The sequence below is a fragment of the Somniosus microcephalus genome, chromosome 15, assembly GCF_052327205.1.
Source record: "Somniosus microcephalus isolate GS21.2 chromosome 15, FLI_Smic_1.0, whole genome shotgun sequence".
Lineage (NCBI taxonomy): Eukaryota > Metazoa > Chordata > Chondrichthyes > Squaliformes > Somniosidae > Somniosus > Somniosus microcephalus.
In genome coordinates, this window is record NC_141001.1 from 80,394,356 (window position 1) to 80,409,754 (window position 15,399).

The window sequence follows — 15,399 nt, forward strand, 5'->3', positions numbered from 1 at the left end:
TCATTCTTAGCAAAATACTATGAGTGGACAAAAATTGATGAATAAGAATCTATTGCAGATTTAGAAATGAGTTGGTTTATAAATTGGACAATGTCTGCCCTTGTAACGAACGCAAAACATTCCCATAGTATAGTTCACATATCCAGTCAAGTAGCTGCTAGAAATTGGACTTCTGTCCCCGACAGACATCCATATCATGTTATAGTCTGCCAGAGTTACATTCTGTTCTCTTTGGATGCTGTTTCCAGTACATAGGTCTAGATATTGGCAAATGTGAACCGCCACGCTGAAACTGATCAAGAGGACCATGCGAAATTGGACATCTTGGTCCAGAAATTGAGTGGGGTTAGCGCCCATTTTGAGGCGCTAGAGGGCCTAGCGCCGCAAGTACAGCCGATTGAGAAATTCACTTGGGCGCTGCCATCGGCGTTAGCCGGTTGCGCTGCGCCGGCACCGATGACGTCATCGGTGTGCGCAGCGTCCCGGTTGCCGTGGCAACGCGCCCGAACGCCGAAATTGAGTTGCGGCCGCCTCGCCCGTGGCAGCCGCAACCAACGATTTTTCAAAAGTTCGCTACGGGTCTTAGTGCCAGCGCATTAAGGTCGCGCGGCGGCCGGCCGCTTTCCCGGCGGCCGCCTGCCCGCACCTCCCTCCCCGGACTCCTCCAACACCCCCCCCGCGGCACAGATGCGTGTGGGCCGCGAGCCCGGCACTTCTCCGAGGTGCCGGGCTCATTTTTCTCCACAGATCAACAGCCAGCGGTCGGGTGCAGGCAGCTCCTCCTTAACGGAAGGAGGAGGCCTGCACTTCCCCAGCCTGCCGCACCGCATCGGGTGCCGCAGCGGTGGATTAGCGCCGCAATGCGGCAGTCAGCGCCCATTGCGAGGCGCTGACACCCTCCAGTAGCGCCGGCAGCCGTCTGGGCGCGGCGCTACTGAACTTTTGGCGCGCGCAGGGGGACTTAGCGCCGGCGCTAAATTTCCGGCGCTAAAGCCCTGGCGCGGCGCCAACTCAATTTCTAGGCCCTTGTGTCATCAATATGTGACCAGCATGCTAGGGGCGTAAGTCACACCCTAAGAGGCCGTGCACCAGTCACAAATAAGATGACAATCGGCTGGTGGGGACACCGGCACTGGAGCAACTGGGGGGGAGGAGATCGGAAGAGGTCAGGGGGTTGGTTGGTGGGTGCAGCAGTTTTAATGTTAAGCCATTGCCTTCTCCTGGCTCCAAATCCAAGTAAGTAGAGCATTTTTTTAACTTACCTTTTAATTGGCAGCTTCCAGCATTCCCTTTAAAGACCAGCTGGTTTGGCTGCTCTGCAGCTAAAAAAAACTGACCGCAGTGTGCACGGCGCATGCAGTGGTCAGACATCAGCCAATTTCGGGAATGGCCCTGAAATAGGCGTTAGGCCCCTGATCTGCATCGGCAAGCGGCCTAATACCTGTTTCAGGTAGGCGTCCTGTACAAATACAGGGCGCCCTAAACAAAATGCCGTGCGCCGCATACCCGGCGCGGATGAGCCCTTCAGCCCCTGTTTATCACCTGAAAAACAATCACTGCTTAATCCAGTTTCTTAGCTAAAGTGTCAAATATTTTTACAAAAGGTTTTCAAATACACTTACTTTTCAAATTTGCAAAAATAAATCCATTGAAACAAAGTCCATTCCCACTTAAAAAAAACTTGAGGAATTGTAAAAAAAAATATTTACAGTAAAACTACATTGTTTTATCACATGACAGAAACCTTAAGCATGTTATCTTAGTATCATATACTATTCTTCTCTTTTAATCTCCCTATGGCTTTCCCTTAATTGCTTTTTTTGTTGCCTCAGTGCTGTTATTATTACATTATACTAGCAGTGTTTTATCACCCTGTTTCTATGGTTCATAATTTGTTGTTTGTCCATAGGGGCAGTGCCTAAACTCTGTGTGTCAGTTCTTATTATAGCGTAAAAGACAAATTAACTCATGCAGACAAGTGCATATTATATAGGTTTAAGATACACTTGAGAAACTTACTGTAGACAGATACTTTGAGGAGAGTAATCACGTAGTTAAAAAACAAATATTTGAGTATAGACTTTTGTTATTCAGCACATGCTGAAAGTGTATTGTACATCCATCATTTTCCAACATGCACCCTCAACTCTGCAAATTATTCCTTCCCTTCTCTTTCCATTTAGGTCCAGAAGCTTTATCAGATAAGAGAAGTGATTGGCTGTGACAGATCCCTCAATGAGTGGAGGTGGATAATCCAAAATTGATATTTTCACTTAAATATTCCAACAGGCATCCACAGTTTTGCTTGTCTGTCTCTGCTGGATAGCAAGTGGGGAAGAGTGTGTGGGATCATTTCTAATGAAGACGCTTCATTTCCGTTGACGCCATTTGGCAATGAATGGATGAAGTCCTGTCTAGCTGAGGTCATTGCAACCTTGATAAGGTGTCAATGGCAATGCAGCCAACTACAATGCTAGGTTTAAGATTAGCTTCTGCCTGGCTTTGCTTCTTCTACCAACACAGACACTTGGAGGGAAAAATGAAATGGCAACTCAGTACGAACACTGAGCTTTCATCTACACTGAACCCGGTGGTCAAATTGATTTTAAGTTATATTGTTACCAGCAGGCAACAAGCAACAAAAAAATCACAGTACTGTCAGCAAGATAATTCTGCCCAAAACTGGACAAACAGAATACTCAATAGAGGACTATGGAGTGTAGAATTTATTCATTGGTGTCCAGGACTTTTATGTGCCTCTCCCTAAATAGACAGCATCTAGGAAGTAACACAGCAATAGCTCTGCTCACTGGTTCAGCTCCAGGCTGTCGCTTTGATTGGTCTGGTCACTGTCTCAATTGTCCAAACTGCCACCTTTCACCTAGTCCCCTATCCTGAATAACAAGGCCTCTCCTCGGTCACTACTTGTGACTGTGAAGTGCTACAACACACAACTCAAATCTCTCCTCTCACTGGAATTGCAGCTTCAGCTTGGAATGTTTTCTAGATGACAGTGTCTCACCTCAAGATCCACAGACTGGACTTAAAAAGTGAGTAATTAATCTAACCACAACTCAGATTGAAATGAAATCCAACTATTAATTTTAATTAAAATATTTAAGAACCGAAAATTAATTTTGTGTTGTGTATATATAAAATACTGCATTTTCCAACTATTTGATCTGATTTGTATTCAACTCATTGCTGACCTGCATAACTCACATGCAACTTCATTGTTATTTACTCCTTCTGAATCCTGCAATCAGCCAAACTTGCAGGATAAAGAATGTATAAAACTGTTGCACCTGCAGCAAGTTCTTACACATGCTCTTTATGCCACATGTAATGTGTAGAACAGCTTAATTGTACCACTGCCAAAAATGAAATGCACTTTTTATAGTCACTATGAGCACTGGTGTAGCATAATGATAATAGCTCTTTGTTGTGCTGGATTACAACAGTGCTATTTATAAACATTACTGCCACATCACTGAGCAACACTATTTAAATATGTACATTGGACAGAAATTCAGTCCCAGTCATTCTGACACTGTAACACTGGTATTGCCATTGAAAAAGTGATAGTGAAGCAACAGGTTCTCCTCAGCAAAGCTGTATCACAATTCATTTAAGTTGCTGAAAAATATATTCCAGTGTATTGAGGGATTCTTGTCCTTTAGGGGGTGATTTTGCCAATGGGTGTGCGTTGGAGGTGGGACTGCTGCTTGTCGGGTTTTAGACCCACCTCCATCAACTTCTGGCCAACCCATGCTATTTTCCCTTGATTGACCTTGTTAAGCCCGCCCAGTGGGCTTAGCAGGCCAATTAAGGGGAAGCCGGTTACAGAGAACGTCAGCGTATGACGTTTCATCTGTCAAAACGTTTTGACAGATGAATTGTCATCGTTTGACAGCTCTGCAAAACTGTCAAACACTGACATTCTCTGTTGTTTGATAAGTCCTTGTATTCAAGACTCATCAAACCTATCTGCTGAGCATAAATCAGATGGCTGTTGCATTGGAGAATGCAGCAACCACCTGTTATCTCCGCCGGTGAGGTGCGGGAGTCTCCAGTTCCCCAACTGTTGAAGCCTGCAGGAAGAAACAAAGGTAAGTAAACATTTTCTATCACTTTTCACTCACTTCACATACCTCTCCACACTTGCACTCATCGCTCATCACTCACTTCCACAGCGCACTTTTGCACCCCTCTGACACCTGCAGACCCACTACCCACCTCGGTGACCCTGGCGGGGTTTCTCGACATCAGGAAGCCCGCACCTCTGGTGGAAAAATGGGGATAATCCTCTTAACTGCCTGTTAACTACTGGTTAACAGGCAGTTAAGTGGCTGTAATCCCCTTCCCACCTCCAGGAGACGGGACCCGGTGCGGGTTGGCGACCCGCTTCCTGGGAAGATGGCACGGAGGCAGGTTGGGGGCAGGATGGGTACCTGCCCCCAGATTCTGCCATTTTCCTGGCAGTCCCGCCTCCATACCTGCCTCCCCAGGGCTGGCAACATCGCCCCCTAAGAGTCGGGAGTCCCGTATTCTTGCTTTTTTCTTGCATTGTTTGCTCATTTACTGAAGTGTGGTCTTTGTGGAGTTCCTTTGTAATGACACCACCAAAAATAGGGTGCTCATAGCTCAATAACAGCAAAAAAACGACATGGTTCCAGTAAGAATTGAGCAATTTCTTAGCATTAAAACACAGACAATAAAATTATGTCTAATTCTAGCAGATCCTTCACAGCAGTTTTTCACGATGAGTCAGAGAGTACACTTTTTTTTTAACAATAGTGGCGATATCCATAAATTGTGACAGGGAACATATGAAAACAAACAATAGGAAAAGACCAGCTGGTCTACTGAGCCTGTTCTATACTGTCATGGTATGACTGCTGATCAGAAATTCGACTTGGCGTTCGTGCAAGTCGCACAATAGTGAATTACCAGCCTGCCTTACACTCTTCCCTATTTTCTGAGAAAATTGGGTGGAGTGTAACACGGGCTGATGATTCACTATCGTCCATTTTGCACTAACGCCCAAGATGAATTTCACCCCCTTAGGACTCCCACCCATCTGTCCCCACCGCCCACCAACAGGAAGTAGCAATTCCAGGAAATGTGCACTATGTGTAAGACCTCTAACATACACTCAGTGAAAGGCATCGCTCGCTCGCAACAAGCACTAGTTCAATAGATGGGATGTAAATTTTGCCCTAGGTAGTGGCCTCTTTGGGTGGGGGATCAGGAAGGAAGTGAGACGAAGGCAAAAGTAAATAGAAGCAAAGCAAAGGTCAACATATACATGAAAAAGTGCACATTACAAACTTTGGGTTGTGGGCCTGAGGTGACTGCGCGTGGGGGAAGGGAGCAGTACCACGGAAAAATGAGGAATAATGTAGCAGAAGATTATTTCCAAAAGGAAAACTGTAAACAAACAAATAAATACACGGATTTCATAAATTGAAAGACACTTTACAGAGAATGGGGAGAAATGGCAGGAAATACATTTATTAAATAAAGTAGGGCACAAAGTCAGGAAAATGAAATAAATGCCAGCAGCAAAGAAACTAATTAAATAAAGTCAGCAATTGGCAGAAAGTTGGGAAATTAAACAAATAGCAGTAGGTAATATATGCATTACGTAAAGTCAGCACTTTGACATCAACTCATGAAAATTAATGATGTAAATATGTGGGCTTCGTGAATGGCAAGCAGCCTCACAGAGAATGGAATAAATAGCAGCAAATTAATTAATTAAGTAAAGTCAGTAGCGGAGTGGGGCAAACTGTCTTGCGCAGAATTTGGGAGAAATTAAGTAAATTAAATGATAATAATAAAATTAATTAAATAGGTGGACTTCATGCATTAAAAGAGATGTTAAAAACTTAAATACAGTCAGCAAAGGAGCACAAAGTCAGTAAAATTAATCAAATAAAGACTCAGAGTAAATAAATTAACTCAATATAGTCGGCAGTTTGGCACCAATTGGGGGAATTAATTAAATACTTATATGTGGGGTGTCATAAATTGGATAAGTTTTCTAGAGAATGGGGAGAAACAGTGACAAATAAATGAATTAAAGATAAATAAAGTCAGCAATGGGGCACAGAGTCAGGAAAATTAATTAAATAAATACTGGCAGCAAATAAATGAACCAAATAATGTTGGAAATGTCAGCTGGCCTGTTCTACCAGATTCCATTACTTAAGACTGTACATTAATGCAGGCTCACCCCTCTGAAGTCCAACTTGATGTCTTGAGGCCATATTTAGTTACATGTGCAAATGACACATGGCAGTGGGTCTGGCTGTGGCAGCTTTTATGTGGTGCATCTTGGGGTGAGGCAAGTGGATGAATATTAAAAGCGCAAATCTGATTACTTACAGGGTGAAGACGGTCATACTTATACGAACACAAATTTGACATGGAGTGGGTGGAATTTGTCTTGGGTGGTAGAGCGAAATAGCCAATAGTGAATTGGCAGCCTGTTTTACGCCCCGTCCAATTTCCTTAGATGGAAAAGATAATCGATTCACTATCGCCAGTTTTGCGATACTACCCAAGACCAATTTTACCCTGAGTCGTTTTCTACTCATATAAACATCTGCCCCCACCACTCCCCACCTCCAAAAAAATAATTCCAAAAGTAGGAGCGATGTTTTACATCCAGGGCCATATTATACTCAAAGATTTACTTTGAGTATAACATGGTTCGTATCGATTCACAGCAGTGTTATTTGTGGGATTGAAGATCCTTTGAAATCTATTAGCTCTTTCAGGAATATGGCATAGTTCTTGCATTAAATATGCTCTCTTTCTCTCTCTCTCATATATACACAGATAGAGCAACAGGGAAAAATCAATTTTAGTTTATTTAGAGAGAATAAATGGTGATGTTCTTGTGCATTGTTTGATCTGATATACCGGTTGCACAAGTCATAGAAACACTGATTACACGCATGCAAAAGTTGCAAATAAAAAAAGAGTTATCAGTGGGATATTTAAGGTGATTGGCAGAAGAACCAAAGGCAAAATGAGGGGAAACTTTTTTATGCAGCGAGTGGCATAGTGGCTAGCATGGTTGCCTCACAGCGCCAGGGACCCGGGTTCGAATCCGGCCTCGGGTGACTGTCTGTGTGGAGTTTGCACATTCTCCCCGTGTTTGCGTGGGTTTTCTCCGGGTGCTCCGGTTTCCTCCCACAGTCCAAAGATGTGCGGGTTAGGTTGATTGGCTATGATAAATTGACCGTTAGTGTTAGGGGGATTACATACGTGGGGTTACGGGGATAGGGTGGGATATGTGTTGGTGTGGGGGTTACGGGGATCGGGTGGGATATGTGTCGGTGCAGGCTCGATGGGCCGAAATGGCCTCTATCTGCACTGTGGGGTTTCTGTGTGATTCTGTGTGTGTGGTTTGGATCTGGAATGCACTGCCTGAAAGAGTGGTGGAAGCAGACTCAATCGCGGCTTTCAAAAGGGAATTGGATAATTACCTGAAGGAAAAGAATTTGCAGAGCTACGGGGAGAGGGTGGGGGAGTGGGACTTGCCGAAGTGTTCTTGTAGAGAGCCAGCACAGGCTCGACAGACCAAATGGCCTCCTTCTGTGCTGTAACCATTCTATGATTCTATGATTTCACATGCATCACCTAGTAGTTGGCTCAGAGCAGCAATGGAGTTGGCATCTTTACTGTAGCTTGTGAATAGCCTAGAGTGAATGCACACATCTAATCTTTAATAAGGAGATGGGAAGACTGTATATTTTAGTATGAGCCAAATATATATTAATGACAATGTAAACATTATGGTATATTAATATTTTGAATGGAGTTGAAATTTAAACCACAATGAAAAGAGGGAAAACATAATTTTAGTAAAATATGAAAAAATCATTATCGTTAGTGTCACAGCACAAAATTCAGGTGGCTCTCCTGAGAGGGTAAACTGAAGACAGAATCAGCCTTGCCTACTCTTTTTCACCTCTTCAGCAGCATAGGTGGAGGTCCAAGAGAAAGTTGCTTGGCTCAGCTGAGAATGGTCCTCGGCATGAGGAGATCCAAAGGGAAGGCTGAGAACGCCATTAAAAATGGGAGTACCACCTACATTCTCAAAAAAAATAATTGGAAACAATTCTCAATAAATGAATAGGCACAGCAACGTTTAAAAACTGCCTTCTGAGGGGATAGATTTCCTTGCCATTTTCCGGCCCATTACAGTGCAAGAATGGTGTAGGTAATGTTTTCCGTGAGGAAATTCAGGTGAAAGCCATTTCCACCTTTAAATCACTTCCTCTGAGTTTCTCTGTGCTTCTGCAGCTCTCTCACAATCTGCCTGTTGAGTTGCCACTGGCCTCCTTGGAAAAGAAAGAAAGACTTGCATTTATATAGCACCTTTCATGACCACCGGATGTCTCAAAACCACTGAAGTACTTTTGAATTGGAGTCACTGTTGGAATGTAGGAAATGCGGTAGCCAATTTGCGCACAGCAAGGTCCCACAAACAGCAATGTGATAATGACCAGATAATCTGTTTTTGTTATGTTGGTTGAGGGATAAATATTGGCCAGGACACCGGGGATAACTCCCCTGCTCTTCTTCAAAATAGTGTCATGGGATCTTTTATGTCCACCTGAGAGAGCAGACAGGGCCTCGGTTTAACATCTCATCTGAAAGACGGCACCTCCGACAGTGCAGCGCTCCCTCAGCACTGCACTGGAGTGTCAGCCTAGCTTTATGTGCTGAAGTCCCTGGAATGGGATTTGAACCCACAACTTTCTGACTCAGAGGCAAGGGTGCTACTGTAGGAATGTTTAGTTCCTATCCAAAGACTGAGGTGCACTCAGGCGATCAAACAAAATGAAGTTTAATGGAAACAAACAGGTTTAAACAAGTAACTGCAGGAGAACATCGAGTGTAGGTCTGTTCAGTTCGGAGGCTCCACGAGGACTGCTAGGGCGGTCCCGTGGTTGACGTCATGATGTCATCACATTCTTCCCGCCAGTGGGGGACCACGTGATGAACGGCGTGACGTCATCGCGTTTACCCGCGCTGTTAAAGTAATCACGCTCTGTACAAGTAAACAGTATAAATAAAGATACAGACTCAGGCTGTAGCTAACATGTTGTTAAAGGGAATTATATACAAACGATCTGAGTTCTTTAGTGGCTCCGCCACACTACCAATTTTTTTTAAAATAAATATACTTGATTGAACATTAAGAGCATTTACAACATCTTGATCATTTCATTGTATGATACAAATCAATTCCGCCGCTCTGCACAGCCATCCCGCCAGCACATTTTAACATCAAAACCTGAAGTTTAATTTGTCTCCTGTAACATATATTAATCAATTGTACTTTAAAAATTGATTGTAAAATACTATCCTTAAATTCCTTTCTGAATAAAACATCCACAGAGCCTTATAATGATCTTTTAGCTTATATTCAAAATACACTTTTAGATTGATTCTCCTCCCCTTAAAAAACAGAGCATTCCTTCTGTGCACAATCATGAATCTAGCCAAACTGAACATTAAATTAATTGCCACTCCGCTTGACTCGGGCAGACTCTCCTGCAATCCCCATCTCAAAATTGAGTCCCACGGGATTCCCATTCCCGCTCTTCGGTCCCCACCCAGCAAAAAAGCTTCACACAACTGTCGAACATAGTACTTAAAGTCATTTAACTGCGGACATAACACCAGTAAATGGGACAGAGTCTCATCCCGTGTCCCACACACTGTTGCCGCCTCCACTCGCCCAATCTTGCATAAGACTGTTATGGTAAAAATCCGGTTATGAGCCAATTTGAAATCCAGTTCAATCCACTCTGGACATTTAAAATTCGCCCACACTCCCTTCCAAATCCTGTTGAAGTCCAGCTGTGGGTATATACTCTGCCAAAACTCCTGACCAGCAGGTGTCTTGAATCTCCATTCTCTAAATACCTCATAGAAATCTCGAGTATTACAGTTGTCAAATTGGACCAACTCTCCCCCTTTCTCCAGTACAAAGCTTGGAAAAGCAGGATGCATTTTACTTCCTTTGGAGATTTCCGCATTTATTTCTTCCATCCAATCCTGTGGCATTGCCCTCACAATCTTCTCATACATAATTCCTATTGCTTTTTCCTCTACCTCCTGATCCTCCTCCCACACCATGTCCCTCACTATCGCTTCCGGCAACCAACCTGGAATCACCTCGTATAATACATCTTTCACAGATATAATCCCAGCTTTTATAAAAGCTTGAGTAAATAAAACCTCTCCTTCGATGTTGACCCACCTGTTCAAAAATAAGGGCTGTTCTAAAAATTCCTCAGCACCCTTGGGCATAAACTGCACACTTTTTAAAAATTGGGCCCAAGTCTCTACAACCCCCTTATAAAACCTCGGGAGAAGTTTAATCGATTTCAAAAATAGTAGCACACCTTTACTTGGTTATCGTGCAGCACACAAAAGTACTGCACTCCTTCCAGTGTCTCGAACTTCATACTGTACGGCAAAGACCTCACCCCCTCTGGGAACCGCACCTTTACATACCGGGTTCTGTCTGCTACCCGTTTTCCCGGATACTACCTCCTCTTTATTTCAGAACAGATTTTAATGTCCCACGACTCCAACTTTTTGCTCAGCACTTCATCCTCAATGTACACTGGCAAGTTCAAAAATGAAACCACCACCTCCTCTGACTATAGCAGAGTCACCTCCAAGAATTTCTCACCAACTTTCAGACTGAGTAGCAGTTTTTCCACCTCCTCACGGCCACTGACTGTCACCTCAAATCCCACATTCGGCTTTGGTCGGCAGGCAAAGCAGCTTCCCTCGCCACAGGCCTCATGAACCGCCTGGATTATATCCCAGGCTCGAACCTTCTTATCTTCACACTGCACCACCACCGTGTTTTCTTTACCAAACCTCCTGGGGTCCCGGCCCAAATCTTTGGGCCTTCTTTTTTCCTTTCCCACCACAGTTTCTTCCCTAATTAAATTCCTCTCGGGAACACTGTCCTCCAAGGGGCCCGGCTCTCTGGACCCCTCAGCAGCCATCTGGCTGTTTTTTGTGGGCCAAAAAGGCCCTAAAACCTGAAAACAAAACCCACCACCAACTTTTTACAAAACTCCCTCCAACACCCAGCTGCAATTAGGCAACTAGTGTGGTAAACCACGTTCACTATCGTATCACTGTTAGTAGTTAGCACTGTTCACCACTGTTCGTTATAACTGTATCACTGACCACTATTGTATCACGGTACGAGGTCGCCTCTTGCCACACTGCTATACCTGGGATGACCACTGCCGACTCCGCCTTGGCTCCACCCACCAGGCCAGGTATAAAGGTGAGCGACTGGCTGGTATTCCTCCTGCTTGGATCGGATCACCCACGAGAGTGGGCTCTGTTATTTAGTCAATAAAAACCTTTAGTCACCTTCGTAACTCTTCGCCTTTTATTGGAGGAATTGATAGGTATATCAATTTTATTGACTAAATTTAATGATGTCCGACAACGAGTCACAACCGGCGGAGGAGCCACCAGCGCAGCTCCCAGGAGCACAGCCACACCAGCCAGCTTGGCTGCGAGCCCTCAGACCGCCGTACCTGGACCTGAACCCACGAGCAGCAAACTCAGCCGCAGACTTTAAACACTGGCTGGTCTGCTTCGAATCATACCTGAGAGAATCCAGCATCCCTCAGGCATCCAAACTAAGTGTCCTGCAGGCACAACTGAGCCCGAGAGTATACACTCTCATCGAGGACATGACTACCTACGAGACCGCCATCAACCTGCTGAAACAGAAGTACCGGACCCCGGTAAACTACATGTACGCTAGGCACCTCCTAAGATCACGGCCGCAACAGCCAGGAGAATCAGTAGCCGAATTCTCACAGGCGCTATATGCACTCGCCAGGAACTGTGACTTTAAATCGGTGTCGGCAGCCGAAAATACTGAAGATAATATCCGCGACGCATTCCTGAAAGGCCTACGGTCCGAGTACTCACGGCAAAGACTGCTGGAAGCTAAAGACCTCAGCATGGAAAAAGCTGAAGCCCTCGCTATCTCCCTGGAAGTGGCCCACCAAGATCAGGAAGCATTCACCAGGTACTGCTCGCGACCCTGGGACTCGGGCCCGACCCCTACCACAGCACCCTTCCCAGCGCCGCCCCCGGGACCTACCTCTGCGTCGGCGTCCCGGAATCGACCGGCCCCGCCACCCCCGGCACCGGCCCCGACATCGGGCATCCGCGATCGGGCCGCCGGCTGTTTTTTTTGTGGCCAGGAGAAGCACCCGAGGTCGCGCTGCCCAGCCAAGAACTCCATATGCAAAACCTGCCTGAAGAAAGGCCACTTCTCCAAGGCCTGCAGGAGCGGATCCTCAGAGGCCAGCAGTGCCGCATGCGAACTATGGGGGGCGGCCATCTTCGTTTAGGGCAACTGAGGCCAGCATCCCCACACATGAGTCATGGGGGTGGCCATCTTTGTTTAGGGCAACTGAGGCCAGCATCCCCACACATGAGTCATGGGGGCGGCCATCTTTGATTTAGGCAACCGACCCCAATAGTGCCTCATGTGAGCTACGGGGGCAGCCATCTTCTCCGTCATTTTGTCCTACCTCGTGGGAGACGCCATTTTACTCACCACGCCCGACCGCCTCGCCCGCAGATGACAACGACTCGCTCAGCTACACACTAGCTTCCGTCACCCTGGACCAAGCCCGCCCGCACCATCTGTCCAAGTCAATGATGGACATCAAAGTGAACGGCCACGCCACGACCTGCCTGTTCGACAGCGGAAGCACGGAGAGCTTCATCCACCCAGACACGGTGAGCCACTACTCCCTCTCTGTCCTACCAACGTGCAGCCGAATCTCGATGGCATCGAGGTCCCACGCCACGGACATCAGCGGCTACTGTGTCGTGACCCTGTCGGTTAAGGGCACGGAGTATAAAAACTTTAAACTCCTCGTCCTCCCCCATCTCTGCGCTGCCGTCCTACTAGGGCTGGACTTCCAATCCCACCTCCAAAGCGTAACCCTAGCATACGGTGGACCCCTCCCCCCACTCACAGTCAACAACCAGCAAACGTTAAACCGCCCACCGCGTAACACCTGCAGCCTCTCCACCCTCAAGGTCCCGCCACCCTCTCTGTTTGCTAACCTTACCCCTGACTGCAAACCCGTCACTACCAAGAGCAGGCGGTATAGCGCCGGGGACAGAGCCTTCATTAGCTCTGAGGTGCGGCGCCTCCTGAAAGAGGGCATTATCGAGGGGAGCAGCAGCCCCTGGCGTGCCCAGGTCGTAGTCGTAAAGACCGGCGATAAAAACCGCCTGGTCATCGACTACAGCCAGACCATAAACAGATATACCCAGCTGGATGCATACCCCCTCCCCCGCATATCTGACATGGTCAATCAGATTGCACAGTATAAAGTATTCTCGACCATCGACCTGAAGTCGGCCTACCACCAACTCCCTATCCACCCTGAGGACCGCCAGTATACCGCCTTCGAGGCGAATGGGCGCCTATACCACTTCCTTAGGGTCCCCTTCGGTGTCACTAATGGGGTCTCGGTCTTCCAAAGGGAGATGGACCAGATGGTTGACCAGAACGAACTGCAGGCTACATTCCCCTACCTAGATAACGTCACTATCTGCGGCCGCGACCGGCAGGAACATGACGCGAATCTGGAGAAATTCCTCCGTACGGCCCAACGGCTGAACCTCACCTACAATAAGGAGAAATGCGTGTTTAACACCACGCGCCTTGCCATCCTCGGCTGCGTAGTGGAGAACGGAATCATCGGCCCCGACCCAGAAAGAATGCGCCCCCTCATGGAGCTACCCCTCCCCCACTGCCCTAAAGCACTTAGGAGAACCCTGGGGCTTTTCGCCTACTATGCCCAATGGGTACCCAATTACGCGGACAAAGCCAGACCCCTCCTGAAAGCCACTTCCTTCCCCCTCACGGAGGAGGCGTGCGCGGCCTTCTCCCTCATTAAGGGAGACATAGCCAAGGCCACGATGCACGCAGTGGACGAGTCCATCCCCTTCCAGGTGGAGAGCGACGCATCCGACTTCGCCTTAGCCGCCACCCTAAACCAGGAGGGGAGGCCAGTGGCCTTCTTCTCAAGGACCCTACAGGGCCCCGAGATCCGACATTCGTCGGTCGAGAAAGAGGCCCAGGCGATCGTGGAGGCAGTACGGCGCTGGAGGCACTACCTGGCAGGCAAACGATTTACCCTCCTCACCGACCAGCGTTCGGTGGCTTTCATGTTTAATAACAAGCTGAAGGGCAAAATCAAGAATGACAAGATTTTGAGATGGAGAATCGAGCTCTCCACCTACGATTATGAGATCTTGTACCGGCCAGGCAAGCTGAACGAATCCCCTGATGCCCTTTCACGAATGACATGCGCCAGCGCGCATATCGATAGGCTTCAGACCCTCCACGACCAGCTCTGCCACCCCGGAGTCACCAGACTCTACCATTTCATTAAGGCCCGCAACCTGACCTACTCCATCGAGGAGGTCAGGACCATGACCAGGAACTGCCAGACCTGTGCGGAGTGCAAACCGCACTTCTATAGGCCGGACCGAGCAAGCCTGATCAAGGCCACCCGCCCCTTCGAGCGCCTGAGCATCGACTTTAAGGGGCCCCTCCCGTCCTCTGACCGTAATGTGTACTTCCTCAACATCGTTGATGAGTACTCCCGTTTCCCCTTTGCCTTCCCCTGCCCCGACATGACCAGTAGCACGGTCATTAAGTGCCTGAATGCCCTCTTCGCCTTGTTCGGGTTCCCGAACTATATACACAGCGACCGGGGCTCCTCCTTCATGAGCGAGGAACTCCGGCAATTCCTCCTAGAGAGAGGTATTGCAGCAAGCAGGACCACCAGCTACAACCCCAGAGGTAACGGTCAGGTGGAAAGAGAGAACGCGACGGTATGGAAGGCCGTCCTCTTAGCCTTAAAGTCTAAGGGCCTCCCAACCTCCCGCTGGCAAGAAGTCCTCCCGACAGCGCTGCACTCCATCCGGTCATTACTTTGCACGGCCACTAACACCACCCCCCATGAACGAATGTTCGTTTTCCCCAGGAAGTCGACTATGGGAACCAATCTACCAACCTGGCTGACCGCCCCGGGGCCGGTCTGGCTGCGGAAACACGTGAGGGCCCATAAAACGGACCCCCTGGTCGAGAGGGTGAACCTCCTGCACGCCAACCCCCAGTACGCCTACGTGGCGTACCCAGACGGGCGGGAGGACACTGTGTCCCTACGAGACCTCGCACCCTCAGCCGATCCGGAAACACCGCCACCACCCCCCCCAACCCCAGCCCAGGTAGACGGCATGCCGGAACCCCACGAGCCCTCGCCGACCACGCAAACACCAGCATCAACA

The 15,399-nt window shown here is 47.6% G+C and overlaps 1 long non-coding RNA gene across 1 annotated transcript in view; it reads left to right on the plus strand.

Annotated features, from left to right (window-relative positions):
• Positions 1-2,824: 2,824 nt before the first annotated feature.
• The window catches only part of LOC147107056 (uncharacterized), a 31,600-nt gene continuing 19,025 nt past the window's right edge, over positions 2,825-15,399 (plus strand). Inside the window, exon 1 of the long non-coding RNA XR_015081076.1 lies at positions 2,825-3,050. This is a non-coding gene — a long non-coding RNA (uncharacterized LOC147107056). The remainder of the gene's footprint in view (positions 3,051-15,399) is intronic.